Below are 17053 nucleotides of genomic sequence, written 5' to 3' on the forward strand. Positions count from 1 at the left end.
GGAGCACAGAGGGAGCCGTCAGCTGCTGACGCTGCCTCCAAACGCCTTCGGAGCAGTTTAGTGCCGTCCTTTTAGCTAAGATTGAACGCTCATGTAAGCTTTCATTACGCTGCATGATTCTCTGCTGAGTCTCCATCTGCTCGTCCTCCATCACAGAACCAAAGATTTCCTCCAAATCTGACCAGATGATCAATTCCTGGAGACGCTCAGCTGGTGAATCCTGGCTGGAAGGAGCAGAACGAAGGTTCGCTTCTGGTTCTGGTTCTGGTTCCTTCTGGAGGACTCTTCCAGCCTGAACCTGTGACTCGATGTTTACCCAACCTGATTGGTCCATCAGTGATCCAGCTCATCCATCCAGCGGTTCTGGATCGGTCTTGATGGAGGATCCATCTTCATGATCCATGAAAAGTTGATAAAAACGGGGAAGCAGAACTTCAGGCAAAAGCTCCAAAAGGGAAATAAGACATTGTACCGGAGGTCAGTCTGCAGACACGGAACAGGCTACATTCACTGATGATGATGATGATGATGAAGCAGTGATTTTTGTGTGAAGAGGAAGAGCAGGAGGCCTAGGAAGATTAGAAATGCTCCATTAATCTCCTCAGTTGAAGTCCAGCAGGTTTTCCTCCTGTCCGTTCAGGAAGTGCAGGAACGTGGCTCCGTATTCAGCTGTACTTGTGAGGACCGGTTCCACTGTGTTTCACTTTAATGACTGAAGAATTTTTCTAAACAGAAAATGTTCCATGATGGTTTAAACATCACAGAGCCGTTACAGCGACGGCTGCAGGATGTTCTGTTCCTGTCCACCCACTCGGCCTACTTCGCTCCGCTCGACGGGAGCGCCCTTCCTGCCCTCCTGCTCTGGAACAACAGAGGAGACGTTTTAGAGGCGCTGAAGAGGCTTCATGCTCAGAGAGAATATCGGCACTAACGGCTTTACTTCAGTTGTTTTTCTCCAACCTTTAGTTTTAAACCAACCAATTCTTCTCTCTCGAATCTGATTGGATGAATTTCTGAATGTTTAAGGGAACATTAGTCCAAGCGTCACGTCCGATTGGTCGACTGTTGCTGCAGCCAATCAAAAGGCTCAAAATGTAAATATCAGGATTTATCTGCTCTTCTACCTTGTGAAGACATTCAGTTTATTTACATAGAGCTAGTTCAGTGTTTCCCAGCCCTGGTCCTCAAGGCTCACTGTCCTACATGTTTTAGAGGTTTTCCTGCTTTAATGTGCCTGACTGATCTGAATGCGGTTCAGCAAACGCCTGTTAATCAGTCATTGATTGAAATCAGATGGTCTGAAGCAAGGCAGTGAGCCTTGAGGACCAGGGTTGGGAAACACTGCGCTAGTTTACAACTAACGTCTCAAAGCACTTCGTAAAAAATTGTTTCCATTCATTCACACATCCTGCAGTTTGCTCTGGTAATTATTCAAAGTAGATAAAAAGTTTCTATCTGAGTAAAGCCAGCAGCAATACTCCAGATGTTCTAACGGTAGAGAGTCTGTGTTCAGACGTTTCAGAGAACCCAGCGAAAACTTTCAGACGTTTGTCCTGAACTCTGCAGTCGGCTCAGCTAACAAACCTTTCTGTCTGTGACATCTCAGCGTTTCCACAGCCTCACGGACATTTTCTGTGAAAAGCTTTTAAATCTGCTGCTGATCAAAGGTTCCCTTTAATTGAGGCGGAGATGTTGGCGAGTCAGCAGAAGCCGGTTGCCTGACTGAGAGCTGAGAGGTTTTTAGCTGCAGCAACAGGTTCCTCAGTGCTGGGAAGGTGTGAGATCGATGGCAGCCGTTATTCCTCTGCACACAATCAGCCATCAGTCAGCAGCCCGGATGTTAGCGCTGCGCTGACGGCTAAAGGTGCCTCCATCACCATCAGGAGGGCGGAGCTAAAGGCGCCTCCATCAGGAGGGCGGGGCTAAAGACGCCTCCATCACCATCAGGAGGGCGGGGCTAAAGGCGCCTCCATCACCATCAGGAGGGCGGGGCTAAAGGCGCCTCCATCACCATCAGGAGGGCGGGGCTAAAGGCGCCTCCATCACCATCAGGAGGGCGGGGCTAAAGGCGCCTCCATCAGGAGGGCGGGGCTAAAGGCGCCTCCATCACCATCAGGAGGGCGGGGCTAAAGGCGCCTCCATTACCATCAGGAGGGCGGGGCTAAAGACGCCTCCATCACCATCAGGAGGGCGGGGCTAAAGACGCCTCCATTACCATCAGGAGGGCGGGGCTAAAGGCGCCTCCATCACCATCAGGAGGGCGGGGCTAAAGGCGCCTCCATCACCATCAGGAGGGCGGAGCTAAAGGCGCCACTATCAGGAGGGCGGGGCTAAAGACGCCTCCATCACCATCAGGAGGGCGGGGCTAAAGGCGCCTCCATCAGGAGGGCGGGGCTAAAGACGCCTCCATCACCATCAGGAGGGCGGGGCTAAAGGCGCCTCCATCAGGAGGGCGGGGCTAAAGACGCCTCCATCACCATCAGGAGGGTGGGGCTAAAGACGCCTCCATTACCATCAGGAGGGCGGGGCTAAAGGCGCCTCCATCAGGAGGGCGGGGCTAAAGACGCCTCTATCACTATCAGGAGGGCGGGGCTAAAGACGCCACTATCAGGAGGGCGGGGCTAAAGACGCCTCCATCACCATCAGGAGGGCGGGGCTAAAGGCGCCTCCATCAGGAGGGCGGGGCTAAAGACGCCTCCATCACTATCAGGAGGGCGGGGCTAAAGACGCCTCCATCACCATCAGGAGGGCGGGGCTAAAGACGCCTCTATCACTATCAGGAGGGCGGGGCTAAAGACGCCACTATCAGGAGGGCGGGGCTAAAGACGCCTCCATCACCATCAGGAGGGCGGGGCTAAAGGCGCCTCCATCAGGAGGGCGGGGCTAAAGACGCCTCCATCACTATCAGGAGGGCGGGGCTAAAGACGCCTCCATTACCATCAGGAGGGCGGGGCTAAAGGCGCCTCCATCACCATCAGGAGGGCGGAGCTAAAGGCGCCACTATCAGGAGGGCGGGGCTAAAGGCGCCTTACTTCCACCTGTGACCAATGCTAGGTCAAGTTCAGTCCGGGGAGATTTCATTGGCAGATGATAATGTTTGCAGGTTTTGTTCAATATGCCTCCTTAAAATGCCGGCTGTGATGCCGGAACCACAGCCTGTTCCTCCGGAGCCGCTGCCTGCTGGCGGCTCAGGTGAGCGGCGGGAAGAGCTGTAGGTGGGTTTATACAGGTGGGGATGGCTGGAGCTGATGCTAAGTGTAGCTTTACAGAGAAAACGTAAATTAAAGGTACGTCCATCCCGGTGAGGACACATGGAGGTGGATGTCTCTGTGACGGAGGAATCAAATCGTGATGCCAACATGAAAAACAAAAACTATGAATATCTGGGTAAGTGACAGTTCATCTACAAACTGACTGAAGATGAACAACACGAGCTAAAGACTGAAGACATTTCATTAGAAGGGTCTTTGTGAGCCTCCTGCTTTATTATTAAGTTCAATATCATTTCAGGTCTTTATTACTTTTGTCCAGTGATCTGTTATTGATTCATGTTGATTTTCTAAACTACAGAAAATTGTTAGGAATGCACAAATATGAAAAATTGGGCTGATGTTGATATTGTTAAGGAGGACCACGGGACAAAACCCGCCCCAGTAGGGTTGGGGTAACCCTAGAACAGCGGGCCGGTTTCGCGCTCTGACACCAACGCTGATGAACTTTACACGTCAGAGTCACCAAGAACAAACGGCTGCATGCAGAGATCCGCTAACGAGGAAAATCACAGCAACACCTTCAACTCAGCTTGGCTGAGCTAGCATGGGACACGATGGAGGCACATGAACAGAAGCACCACAATATTAATATGGCAGTATTTACCCATTTTTTATTTCATACACTTTTTTATTCGATTACTTGATTAATTGTCAGAATAATCAATATATTAATCATTGACAGCAGCTCTACTTTTATCAACTAGACTAAATAAATTTTGTCGTGAAAAGTGTCATTTCTCAAAAATGTTTTTGATCCACACTGTGTGTGTGTGAAAACTCAATCATCAGAAGCAGCAGGCTGCTGCATGAAGAACTAACCTGCATTAATCCGATGTAATCCCAGCCGGTCGGGAATCTGAGTCAGGCTGAAACACAATGGAGCAGCAAGAACGACAATCCGGCTGCAGCCTTTAATAATTCAATTTTCAGCAGCAGAGATTAGTGCCATTACATTACAGCAACACCAAACCTGCAGCTCTGCCTCCTGGTCTCTGCTCCCTCTCATCCTTTGCTCCTTGACCTTTGCTCTGCTGCAGGAGCCCGGCGCTCCTCCAGCAGAGCCAGTGAGGCGTGTTGTTGTTAGTCCTGCCAGACGGAGCCAGATGGGCGACAGAGATTGATAGTTTTGAGCAGAGCAGTTCCATGTTGAGCTGCCGGATGTGGGATGTGTTTCTGGAGCGAACGCCTCCACCAGGACGGAGCGGGAAGTGAGCATCCGGGATGAAATCTGATGAGTCACAACATTGTTTCTGGTTTTCTCCCATCAATCAGGTCCCACTTTAAATTATATGTAACATTAAGTTTAATTAATTATGTGGATTTTAATGTGATAACATTTGTTTTGAGTGGAACCTTTGTTTTTGCGTGTTTCTGATACGCCTGCAAATCTGACGCACAGCTACATCTGCTAACTTTAGCAACTAGCGGCTTCGCGGTTTGATGCTGGAAAAGACTGTTGTGCTAAAAGCAGTTAGCCTGTCAGTGAAGCTATGCTAGGATAAAATAGCATCTCGATGCTAATCATGTAGCAGCTAACGCTAACGTCAGAACCACAGTAAGAAGCTCCATGAATGATGGGAGGTTTTCTGCCTCCAGATGTTTCCAGGCCTTCAGCATCTGATGTCATCATCATCCATGAGAAAATATTTCACAGAAATGTTGAAATCTGATTTTCTCTTTTTACATAAAAGCTCAAAGAAAACATCATTTTTAGTCTGGATGAAGCTTTTCAGTTAAATGTGGATTGGGTGAAGTCGGAACGTTTTCTCTGTTAGCTTGTTCCAGGATACATGACGACAATTTTACTGAACATTTGTCTATAGATCTATATTTAATAGAGCTGCAAAATATTTAGCAGCAACATGTTTCATTCATGAAGAACTGAGCAGAAACGTCCGACTGTCTTCAGCTTCATTAGATCACTGATGGGAATCTGCATGAAATATGATCCTGGATCATCTGGACCCAGAGGGACGAGGGGGACACAGGGGGCCACAGGGGGACACAGGGGGACATGCTGTCCTTCACTGCAGCTGCAGACTGTCTCTTAGAGGATGTTTCTCCAGCTGGTTGAAAACCTGCAGCAGCTGGAAAACAGAAAAGTTTCCACAGCAACTCAAGACGGCTGGACATTGGAGTTTAATGGCAGTGAGTTAGTGAACCCCAGTGTGTGTGTGTGTCTGTGTGTGCGTGTGTGTGTGCGTGTGTGTGTGTGCGTGTGTGTGCGTGTGTCTGTGTGTGCGTGTGTGTGTGTGTGTGTGTGTGTGCGTGTGTGTGTGCGTGTGTGTGCGTGTGTGTGTGCGTGTGTGTGTGTGTGTGTGTGCGTGTGTGTGCGTGTGTGTGTGTCTGTGTGTGTGTGTGTGTGTGTGTGCGCGTTTGTTTGTAATACCTTGTGGGGACGATTTTCCTGACATAAACTACGTTGTGGGGACCAATTGCTCCTCGTGGGGCCCGGAGCCTGGTCCCCACGAGGGGAAACCCTGTTTATGGGTCAGGGGTCAGAGTTAGGGCTAAGGTATGAATTGAGTTTTGGTTGGTTAGGGTTAGGAAAAGGGTAAAGGTCAGGTTTAGGCTGTAGAAATGAATGGAAGTCAATGCCCAGATAGCACAGAATCATTGAAACAACATTGAATCAACGTTAGGGTTTCAACCATTACTGACATATCAACGTTGATTCAACCATCATCTGAACGTGGATCTGCATGCAGATTTGTGTTGTTTTTATATTGAATGAAAGCTAAGGATTTATGTACATTTTAGGTCTGATAGGTGTACATCATAACATGCCACTAAAAGTTTCTTCACTGGAGTTAAACACTATTATAGGCAGATGATGGGTAAACTGTGTACAAAAGTTTAAAAATGACAACATGGGTTTGATTTAACATTTTATTTAAGAAAAGAGGGACAGATCTTTAAACATATTTGATTCCTTTTTGACTGTCAAAACAACAGTCTGTTGTCCACAGAAGAACAGAGTCCATGAGGTTAAGCTTTGTACTGTATGAAGTAGGGAAACAGTACAAGTTGTGGTAACCCCAGTTTGACTCTGGTTGGCGTCACTTTGATTCCTTGTGATGTCTTCCTCTCATTCTGGCGCGTAATGAAGCCACTTCTTGACAATTTTGCTGCAGTCCTCAAGAGTCAGCTTTTGGTCAAACTGCAGAGCAACAGCTGAAAAAAATAAAAGTGAGGAAGGTGCCGGTTAGAAATATGATAAACATTTGAAAAGTTCTGAAACACAATGAAAGATTAAACAGTGTACTGGTTACAGGTCTGAGAACAAATACAAACCATATAGTTCCCCATGTACACTCACTGTTAAATTAATATCTTAATCTTTCATTAATATTTATCTTAATGTTTACATATACAACTGCATTTACCCATCAAGCTGCAGTATAGTGTAGGATTTATGATATTGATATTAAATCAATATTTAAAATAAAGGGCTGTTTATCAGAAAACCTAACAATAAAACTCAGGGAGGATCAGGTTTATTTAACACACCAGAGACAAATAAATAGAGCAAAAGGTGATTTATAGTGTAGTTGGAAAAATTATAATTTATACAGAATAAACTTCCATCAAATAGCTGGTTCAATCTTCCATCAACTACAAATATTTCCAAATAAGTTGATTAAATTCCTTAAAAAGTGTCTATATGCTAATAAAGATCCCACACAAGTAACAATAGTCCAGTTCAATTTAACCAGTTACCAATCCAAGGATCAACAGACTGAATCAGTCATTAGCAGGTTTAGTTCAGTGTTTCACCTGCCTTACATGTTAAGTGTTTCCCTTCTGCCTCACCTGGATTGAATCTGTGGATGATTAACAACCTTCTGCACTTCTTGATGGCTGCAGACGGTCATGTAATCATCCAACTCAGCTGTTCTGGTACAGAGGCTCATTTAAGCACGTCCCTAAGCATATCATAATAAAAAGTTAAAAACAAGTGATTACTATCACAACAATTTAAAGCCCACCTGGAGCAGCCAGCCTTACACTTCCTTGTCCACCACATGCTCTCCCAGACCAAACAATAGGCCCCGCCCTATTTTAAAAACTCAAATCCCACAAAATCTCGCAGGATTTCATACTTAGGCCTGGAGTGGTGGGTAGGATGAAAATAATACAAAAGGAGACATGACCTCAATTATTAAAAATATCCGTTTTGCCCCAAAATAACCAGGATTACTATGGGCACAAAACAATGCCCTTATTTTTCAATAAACACATTTAAGATCAAAGTAATATTGAAAAACTTACCATAAAAGTGCTCAGCGGAGAATTCAATTCAGAAGCCGGTAGCAAACAAGCCAGCAGCAAAGTGGCTGTTTGGTTGGGACAAACCACAAGTGTAAAATTGGGGAGGTGGACTGTACAACTCCTAGTACAGACTTGTAGATGTTTTTGTGTCAACACATTATGCACAGTCAGTAATAATATTTACAGACAAGTAAGAAAATGTACAGAAAGGAATCACAACCCACTGTTCTCAACATGTAGTGCTTAATTTGAAACATGATTAACCCCCACCTAGTAATAAAATGTTCTGACCCAGAGCTCAAGGAGGGGGAGGGAAGAAGGGATGAGAGGGGGTAAAGAGGAGAAGGTTGGGAGGAGCGACTGGGTGGGGGAGGTTTGGGAGGGAGTAGGGGGAGATGAGGAGGTGATGAGGGATCCAACAAACTGCCCAGATTGCACACAATGGTAAATCAACATTGAATTATAGTCAGAAGGGTTGATTTTTGGTTGAAGGTCAACAACTGACGGTTGATCAACCATCAAACAACCATCCACCTCCAGCCAAGTAACCAATGTTGAAACTGTGTCATTGAATCAATGTTGTTTTGTGGTTGAAATCTAATGAATGAAATGCTAATGTCTGATCAACGACTGATCAATGTTGAATCAATGTTGAATCAATGTCAGCTCTTTTGCCACACCCCTTCCCCTCCTCTCCTCCTCATCAGAGCTCTGGGTCAGAGCATTTTATTAGTGAGTGGGGGGTATTACATTCTAAATTAACCTCTGTAAAGGATAGTTGGTGAAGATTCATTTCTGTACATTTTCTTTCTTTTTCATAAAAAAGTCCTACTGACCATTTGAGTGTGATATATTGACACAAAAACATCTACAACTTACTACAAGGAGTGGAGCGGTCCACCCCCACCATTTACATGAGTGGGATGTCCCAAACACACAGCCACTTCGCTGTTGGCTTGTTGGCAAAAGATGTTAATTCAATGTTGAATTGCCATCATGTGCAATCTGGCCAGGCGCAGAGCTATGGGGGGGTGGGGCTGGGGTGCGGTTTCAAGTCGCTTAAATATCTGATTATAGACTGAGAAAGTCTACCGCCTGTTGAGAAAGGTCTATTTAATGTTAAAGGTACTTTCCCTCAATGGAATATATACTAGTCAGTCCCAGTGACCGTTTCACTCACGGTTTAGCCGATGTGTTTCCTGGGAAAAGATCAACCAAAAAACGCAGACCAACCTCCCCGCCCCTCGCTCAACAGTTTCTGGTAGCGCAGGCGATAAACGTCAGGGGCCTGGTGATTCGTTAGGGGTCCGGTAATTAGCCCCGCCCCCCGGCCCAACGCTGACTTGTTCCGCTAGTGAATCTGGGTACAGATCGGGATCACAACTCAGTGTTGTCAACACATAGTGCTTAAGTTAAAACGTGATTAACCCTCACCTAAAAGGGGTTGTGCTGTGGTGGCGCAGGGGTTAAGCACAAACCACAATCAAGGACTCAGTCCTCAACACAGCTGTCACAGGTTCAATTCCTGACCTTGGCAACCTTTGCTGCATTACCCACCTTCTCTCATTACCCCCCTTCTCTCATTACCCACCTTCCTGTCAATTAACTATCAAATAAAGGCCACTAGCCAAAACAATCTTTTAAAAAATAAAATGTGAAAAATGACAAACCCTCACTTAAAATTAAAGTTGTTTCACCCGATTGAGGGGTAGATGGGCCCAGGTGGGGGGAAAGAGGTGTGTGTGTGTTTTTGGCGGGTGGAGGGAAGGGGGTTGGGCGTTTGAATGGCAGGCGGTGGTGAGGGGTGCAAAAAACACCTGAACACTTTGATTACTAGTTTCTCCCCAAACCTTATCCTCAAGGCAAACTGACCTGCATGCTTCAGCAAAACCTTGTTAATCAAATGTTAATTAAAATCATGTGTGCTGAATTAGGGAAATGCCTAAAACTTGCAGGGCAGTGTGCCTGGTGCCGGTGCTGAAAAACACTGGATTCGATGTGGCATTTCAATCAATGAATGTTAATTGGCTAGAATTGAATGGTTGTTTGATGGTTGATCCAGCTTCTGTCGTTGACCTGAACCATACATGCAGCCTTTGTGATCATAATTCAACATTGAATTAACATCGTGTGCTATCTGGGTAGTTCTTCCCCAAACCTTGACGTCAATCAAACTGACCTGCGTTTTTTCAGTTCAGCAAAACCCCATTAATCAGACGTCAATTAATATCATGTGTGTTGAATTAGGGAAATGCCTAAAACTTGTAGGGCCTGGAGGACCAGTGCTGAAACACACTGGATTCGACGTTGGCATTTCATTTATTTGATGTCAACCACAAAACAACATTGATTCAATGACACAGTTTCAACATTAGTTAATTGGCTAGAATTGAATGGTTGTTTTATAGTTGATCCACCATCAGTTGTCGATCTCAACCAAACATGCAACCTTTGTGATAATTCAACATTGAATTAACATATTTTCCAACAAGCCAACAGCGAAGCAGCTGTGTGTTTGGGACATCCCACTCATGTAAACGGTGGGGGTGGACCGCTCCACTCCTTGTAGTAAGTTGTAGATGTTTTTGTGTCAATATATCACACACACACAGTCAGTGAGAATTGTTATGAACAAGTAAGAAAATGTACAGAAAGGAATCACCACCGACTATCCTCTACAGTGCTTAATTTAAATGTGACAACCCCCACTCAGTAATAAAATGCTCTGACCCAGAGCGCTGATGAGGAGGAGAGGAGGGGAAGGGGTGAGGCAATACATCTGACATTGATTCAATATTGATCAGATGTTGATCAGACATCAGCATTTCAGTCATTAGATTTCAACCACAAAACAACATTGATTCAATGACACAGTTTCAACACTGGTTACTTGGCTAGAGGTGGATGGTTGTTTGATGGTTGATCCACCGTCATTTGTCGACTTCAACCAAAAATCAACGATTCTAACTATTTTTCAACGTTGATTTAACATCATGTGCTATCTGGGTGGAAAGTCCCCACAAAGATAGCAACACAAACGTGTGTGTGTGTGTGTGGTGCTGAGCAGCACCTGTATGCGACCTTGAATAATTCAGCTCTAGAAGTGAAGAAATGATTCATGCTGATTATTTTCATGGTGACGCCCTGAATGGCACCGTGTTGCCAAGAAGCGCCACCATGACTTAGCGACTATCCTGAAAGGTCAAAGGTCATTCTGACGGTCAAAAGTGACCTGAATCAGTTTTGCAAAACACTGACTATTAACAAACAGAACCAACCATCTGAAGCAACTTGAAGTTGGAAAGAGACTCTGAGATGTTTAATGAGGAAGACAAGACTTCTCTGCCTCTTCATCTCTTTATCCTCACACTCCTCCTCTCTCTCTCTCGCTCTCTTTCTCCCTTTCTTTCTCGCTCGCTCTCTTTTTCTCTCTCGTTCTCTCTCTCCTCTCTCTTTTTCTCTCTCTTTCTCTCTCGCTCTCTTTTTCTCTCTCGCTCTCTCTCTCGCTGTCTCTTTCTCCCTTTCTTTCTCTCTCGCTCTCTCTTTCTCTCTCGTTCTCTCGCTCGCTCTCTCTTTCTCTCTCTTGCTCTTTTTCTCTCTCTCTCTCTTTCTCTCTCTCGCTCTCTTTTTCTCTCTCTCTCCTCTCTCTCTTTCTGTCTCTCTTTCTCTCTCTCTGTCTCTCTTTCTCTCGCTCGCTCGCTCTCTCTCTCTCTTTCTCTCTCCCCTGTAATGCAGTAAATGGAGGTGGGTTCTAGTTCTGGTTCTGGATTTTCCTGCAGAAGGGGATCGTCCTGAAACTCCAACCTTTCCTCCACTTCCTGTGATTTCTGATCATTAACCTGCAGTTATGGATTATAGGAAATTTAAAGTACTCACCCAGCTTTTATTTTGGTAGTCCACTTCCAGTTTTCAGTGGGTGAATTTGCATGTTAGCTAATACTCAGCTCTGAGCTAAATATTTAGCTAACATGCTAATTGCTGCTAATGAAACATTTAGCTGCTAACTGTGACTTTTCCAAATGAATAACTTGGTGACTTTAACCTTCCAGTATCTCCAGCATCACCGTCACTGATGATGCTGATTCTGCTGCCGGGTTTGGCTTCCTGGTTCTGTTGGTGTTCATGCTAACTAGCTCCAAATTAGCATTGAGCACACACCCAGTCAGAATCTGGTGAGGCCCAGACCCACCGGTGGAGGAGACTGTATGTCAGGGTTTATTCTGTCAAAGTCTTTAGCTCATCCATTCTTCCTGAAAAGCCAAAACCTCCTCAAGTGAGCAGAACATATTTTTGGCAAACTGAGAAAGTTACTTTGAATTCTGCCGTTTTAATCGACAATTTCTAATGCGATACTTCAAAATGCAAACACATGTACGGTACTGAATTATGAGTGAAACTGGAACTGGCTGAATAAGGATGTGATCAGGAGTACCATCTGCTAACTAAAAGTTGATTTAATTAATGGATCATCATGTCAGTTCAAAGATTCTCCTCGTCCAGCAGAATAAACCCGGCGGTTCTGAGCGGTCGGTGAGATTCTGGGTAGCCATGTTAGCCTGCAAACCTCAGTCCAGAGCCGGTTCTGAAGGGACGGTGGAGTCCAACAGCCGACCGTCTGATCGTAACGCAGCCAGCGAGACGGAACCCTCGATGAAGACGACCTCTGACCTTTTCCTCCCAGGAGGCTGCAGCCGAGGGCAGCCATGTGTAGCAGGTATTTTAATTAGCAACATGCTCATTGTTAGCTCTGGTAATTAGCCACATGGAGCCGGAGGCAGGCAGGAGACGGCTGGGAACATTCATGTTCATTAGAAAAATGTCTTCATTATGATGTTTACAAACATTAGGAGTAAATATTTTCCTGCAGAGGAACGGTGAAAATGGGGAGTAGAATGAAAACATGAGGTTTTTGGGTGGTGTAAACCGGGTGAGGTAGATCTGGATGTGGTTCCTGTGTTTGGACCGTTGACAGCATGAATGTGTTTGCAGTCGCTACTTTCTTCCGTATTTATTAAGACAAACTCCATAGAAACGGTGAGGCTCCCACAGGAACATGGCTGACCTGTCAGAGCTTTATAACCCAGTTATTGATCACTGTGAGGGTTCTCACATTAACCAGCCAGAGAGACGCTGAATGGGATTCAAAAATAATCTTAATTTATTACAAAAAAGTTCAAAAATAATCAAACAATGAAGAATTGGGCCCAAAACTGAGGTCAACATAACAAACTCCAACTCAGGTGTTAACACAAAAAACTCAAACACAAAACTGACCTAACTAACAAGACATGAGGGGAACTTAAATAGTGGCTGATCAGACCACTGCTGACACACAAGGGGTAATTTAAACATACAAAAACTTAAATAAATACAATACCAAATCTTTAAATTAAACAAACAGACTGAAACTACCTAATAGAAAAAGCATTAAATAAATGGTCAAATTAAATGAAAGAAAACCAAATTTCCCCATTCCCTGGCAAACAAATGGAACGGCCCGCTGAGGAGGTTTGCCAGCCATATAAGGACGTCAATTAGCTGGAGCTTTTCTGTGACTCTCCAGCAGCAGCTCCAAAGGAAACTGGGAACTCAAAACAAATAAATTAATTTGTTGCTTTCAACAAAAATATAAAGAACTGACAAATAAGATTAACTAAATGTGTGCACTCCAAACAGTTAACCAAAAAAGTCAGACTAATGAAAATAATTAACAAAAATCTAAACTATTCACTAATTAATGTCTAAATTAATGTAAAGGATAAAACAAACAAAATGATTACCATTCAGGTCGGTGTGACAGTAGGGTCAGCTGTCACAATCACAATCAGTCTCCTGTTTCTCTCACTTCATATGCAGCTGTCGGCAGGGGCGCCTCAGGAATCTTGGGCCCCCTGACAAAAGATTACATCAAGCTGCAGTGCATAACTTTAATAAAAATATGTTTTCTCCATATTTGTTAAAGCTGTCACCATGTTGTAGCAGTTTGTTATGAGACAGATAATCTGTGAAAACAATCAATCTCCTCCATCTGCTTCCTGAATTACTATTACTGGTTAAAGTAATGAACCGGTCTGACCAAAACAACCAAACTGGGTTATAAATTAACACTCTTGCCTTTTTCTCTGTCTCCCTCTGTTTTTTTGAAAACCTGATTTTCTAACTTTTCTTAGCAGCATAGTAACTGCCACAGTCGTTCTTGTTTCCTACTGTCTGCTGCTGAAAACGTCACCGTCAAGCAGGAACGAACCATTTCATGCAGGGGGGTTGGGGGGGTTCAGGGCAAATATGGATGTGTGTTTTTTGGTCTTGGAGAGGGAACATAAAAGTTTTACTGCTAAAAACAATCTTTGAAAATACAATATGATTAATTTTGTAATTGACAGGACCTCAATATTTTTTAATTTCTATGAACAAAAAGTAAATTGTGGAGGGCCCCCTGTCGGTCAGGGGCCCCTAGAAATGTCATGACTTTCCCCCCTAAACGCGCCCCTGGCTGGAAGTGAAACATTTTCTCCACCAGCCACTGTTTTTTTTCTTCTGATCACAGACCCCACCAGTACAAGAAAGTCATATAAAATATATGATTTATCCTTAACTCTAAGAAAACCGATTTACTGACAATAATCTTACCATACACCTGTATTTATACTGACTTAGCACAAAGCATGGACACCTTAAGAGATGCAGTGCAGTAATTACTAACAGTAAACTTTAACTACACAGCCCTAACATTCTTGCAGTCATTTCCTAAATTGAACATTTCCACATTTTGGCTACAACTCCCCCAGATTATTAAAGATGTGTCTGGTCATTTTTCTAATATATTTAAATGGTATCAATAGCTGTTTTCCAACTGTTCTACTTGTTGCGTTTTCTATTAAAATTCACAATTATTCTTATTACTATAATATGTCAGAACTGTTCATTATTAATTCCACGGGCCGTCATCATTCCTGTTATCCCAGGGTTTTTTGACTTCCTGCTAGCTTAGTGTTGGCTTCCCCCTCCAGGACTCACAGCTGGATGAAACGAGAACATTTCCTCACCTTCCTACCGGGCAGCAGCAGCTAATCTGAACTCTTCCTCAATCTGTCCCTGGTCACGTCTTTCTCATCGTCCTCCTCTGATGGTAATAAATCCCCCGAATAGTTAATTCTCCCTCCTTCTCTGGTCCAGCGGTAAAAGTTTGTGTGGTAATTAACATATCTGTTAGTTTGACACATTTTCTGAATGGGCTTGCGCGCTTTTTAGCTTTTGTTGTAGTTTTTCTGACCCGCCCCGGCTCGTCTCCGTTCCCTTTGCTCGGACTCCGGTTAGCAGCTAACGGTTAGCAGCTAACGGTTTAGCAGCTAACGGTTAGCAGCTAACGGTTTAGCAGCTAACGGTTAGCAGCTAACGGTTAGCAGAAATGGCGCTATTTATAACCTTAGAGGGGAGGGGCGGGCCAAGGAGAACCGAGGGATTTCGTTGGATAAGCCTAATCTCCGCCAATAAAGTCAACCAATGGGCTGTCACGGTCGATAAAAATTACATTTAATATACATTTTTGTTAAATTATGACAGCGTAGGGCCAACAGATATGGGCAGTAAATGCATCAGTCTGTAGTCCAGACGGTCAGCCGCCTCTGGACAGAAGTTCAAACTGAACGCATTTGACCAGTGGCTAATTTCCACCCTGGTGGAAACGATGGAAACGAAACTGGTGGATAAGATGGAAACACTGAAAACTGTGGAAACTCTAGGAACCATTTGAGTTTCATGTTGTGGAGTAGATTAAGATAACGAGATATTTACCATGGGGGGAATCACTGGAAACACTGGAAATGGTGGAAACGAGTCTTTGTGTTTGTGATCGAGGTTCTGGCCCTCGCCAGAAATCAGTGCAATCGCTGAAAATGGTGGAAATATTGAAAATGCTGAAAACAGACACAAATAGGTCAGTTTGTGTCTAATTGAGGTTTTCTGGTGGAGTTTCTGCTTCATGTTTGAACGGTTCTTGTTCAGTCAGTCTTTGTGGTTGAAGCTGAGATCTGGTCTATTAATCAGTTTATCACATGTGCTTCACGTTGCGGCGTAGAGGAAGAAATATTTACCATTGTGGGAAACGCTGATGATGAAGGAAACCCTGCAGGAAATGCAGGGCTCTGCTGAATGATTCATGCTGAAAAGAAGGCAGCATTCAGCACAGAAAACAAAGACAAGGATTCATGCATGCATGAGTGCTTCCAAAACACACTTAGCCCTGGCCACACACACACACACACAGGCCAACACACCACTACCATGATCTGACACACACAGTGGGTGAGCCGTCTGCTGTGGGACGTTGTTCAGCGTGTTGTCAGCATCCTGACTGTGGGACATGAGGACGGTGGACTCCCGGTGTCTGAGAGGACGAGTGGGACGGTGTTTGATGCAGCGTGGGCTGGAGGTACGCTCAGCTCTCTGCAGGGGTAAAAATACGTCTGCATCTCTGGAAAATGGAGCAAACACGAGCTGGACTCTGTTTTCATCTTCAGGTTCCAGTTTCAGGACCGCTTCACTAACTGAAGGTCCAAACCTCTGTCTGTCTCCGGCCCTGTCTACTTCCTGGATCGGCCTCATCATTCATGATGGGCTGTGGATGAGTTTCTTGGTCTTATGTAGAAGTTTAAAAGAGACATCTAAGTTCTCACTCCAAGTCTCAGACCTCCAATGAAACACTGTTTACTATGACTTTTAAAATAAATAAAACCTGGAAAGTTAGCAGTTCAATAACTGCAGTGCTTTTGCTGTTATGTTTTCAGTTGTTCAGCTGGGTTGAGGAGGAAAACTGATTCAGACATGGAGGATAGAAACGTTTGTTCCTGATGGACGGGTTAGTTCAAGTAACAATGCTTCATAAAGGACCAATCACAGTGCAGGTGAACTCTGATAATGGTGCAGATTTAAAAAACTGCAGCCATGTGACCAAATGCTAACATAGCTAGCATTTTATTAGCAACGTATAAACTGTCCAAAAGTGTTCTGCTGAATGAGGAGATGATATGAAATGTTGGAGTTAAAACAGGTTCTGGTTATTATTGTGCAGTGTGTGAAGACGTGTTCTAGTTTGATGATGTGAACAGGATTATGGGTTAGGCGGTAGAAATTAATGGAAGTCAATGTGAAGTCCCCACAAGTGATGAAAACACAACTGTGTGCGTGTGTGTGTTTAGCTACACTATTTAGGACAGTTTATGTCATGTTTACAGGGTTTCCCCCAGTAAACCTGCTCAGCCCGGTGATCGGGGCGCCGAGGAGGTCCATCGGGGTTTTGTATTAAAAGATGTTAAGTTGACAGGAAACATAAAATATTACTGGGTAATTATTAGAGGTCTGCCGATCGATCGGCCAATTTCCGTGAAAAAGTGTATGATCGGTGATCTCGGTCTCTTGTTGCCGATCACACAAACCGATCATCACCTGCTTCTCATTTCCAGCCTGCCTGTGCAGCTGGTCTCCTCTTTCCTTCACTCTGCGCAAACGCA

At 44.5% G+C, this 17053-nt stretch overlaps 1 protein-coding gene and 1 long non-coding RNA gene across 2 annotated transcripts in view; one reads left to right on the forward strand and one right to left on the reverse strand.

Annotated features, from left to right (window-relative positions):
* The window catches only part of LOC106905976 (leucine-rich repeat and fibronectin type III domain-containing protein 1-like protein), a 91103-nt gene that overhangs the window by 5175 nt on the left and 68875 nt on the right, over positions 1–17053 (forward strand). The window lies entirely within an intron of this gene.
* LOC148155684 (uncharacterized) lies at positions 6148–8026 on the reverse strand. The gene is made up of 2 exons (XR_015765009.1): positions 7086–8026; positions 6148–6446 (listed from the first exon to the last, which is right to left on the reverse strand). It is a non-coding gene; the product is annotated as an uncharacterized LOC148155684 (long non-coding RNA).

Source organism: Poecilia mexicana, unplaced genomic scaffold, assembly GCF_051168715.1.
Source record: "Poecilia mexicana isolate PSO_F unplaced genomic scaffold, ASM5116871v1 scaffold_13, whole genome shotgun sequence".
Taxonomy (NCBI): Eukaryota; Metazoa; Chordata; class Actinopteri; order Cyprinodontiformes; family Poeciliidae; genus Poecilia; species Poecilia mexicana.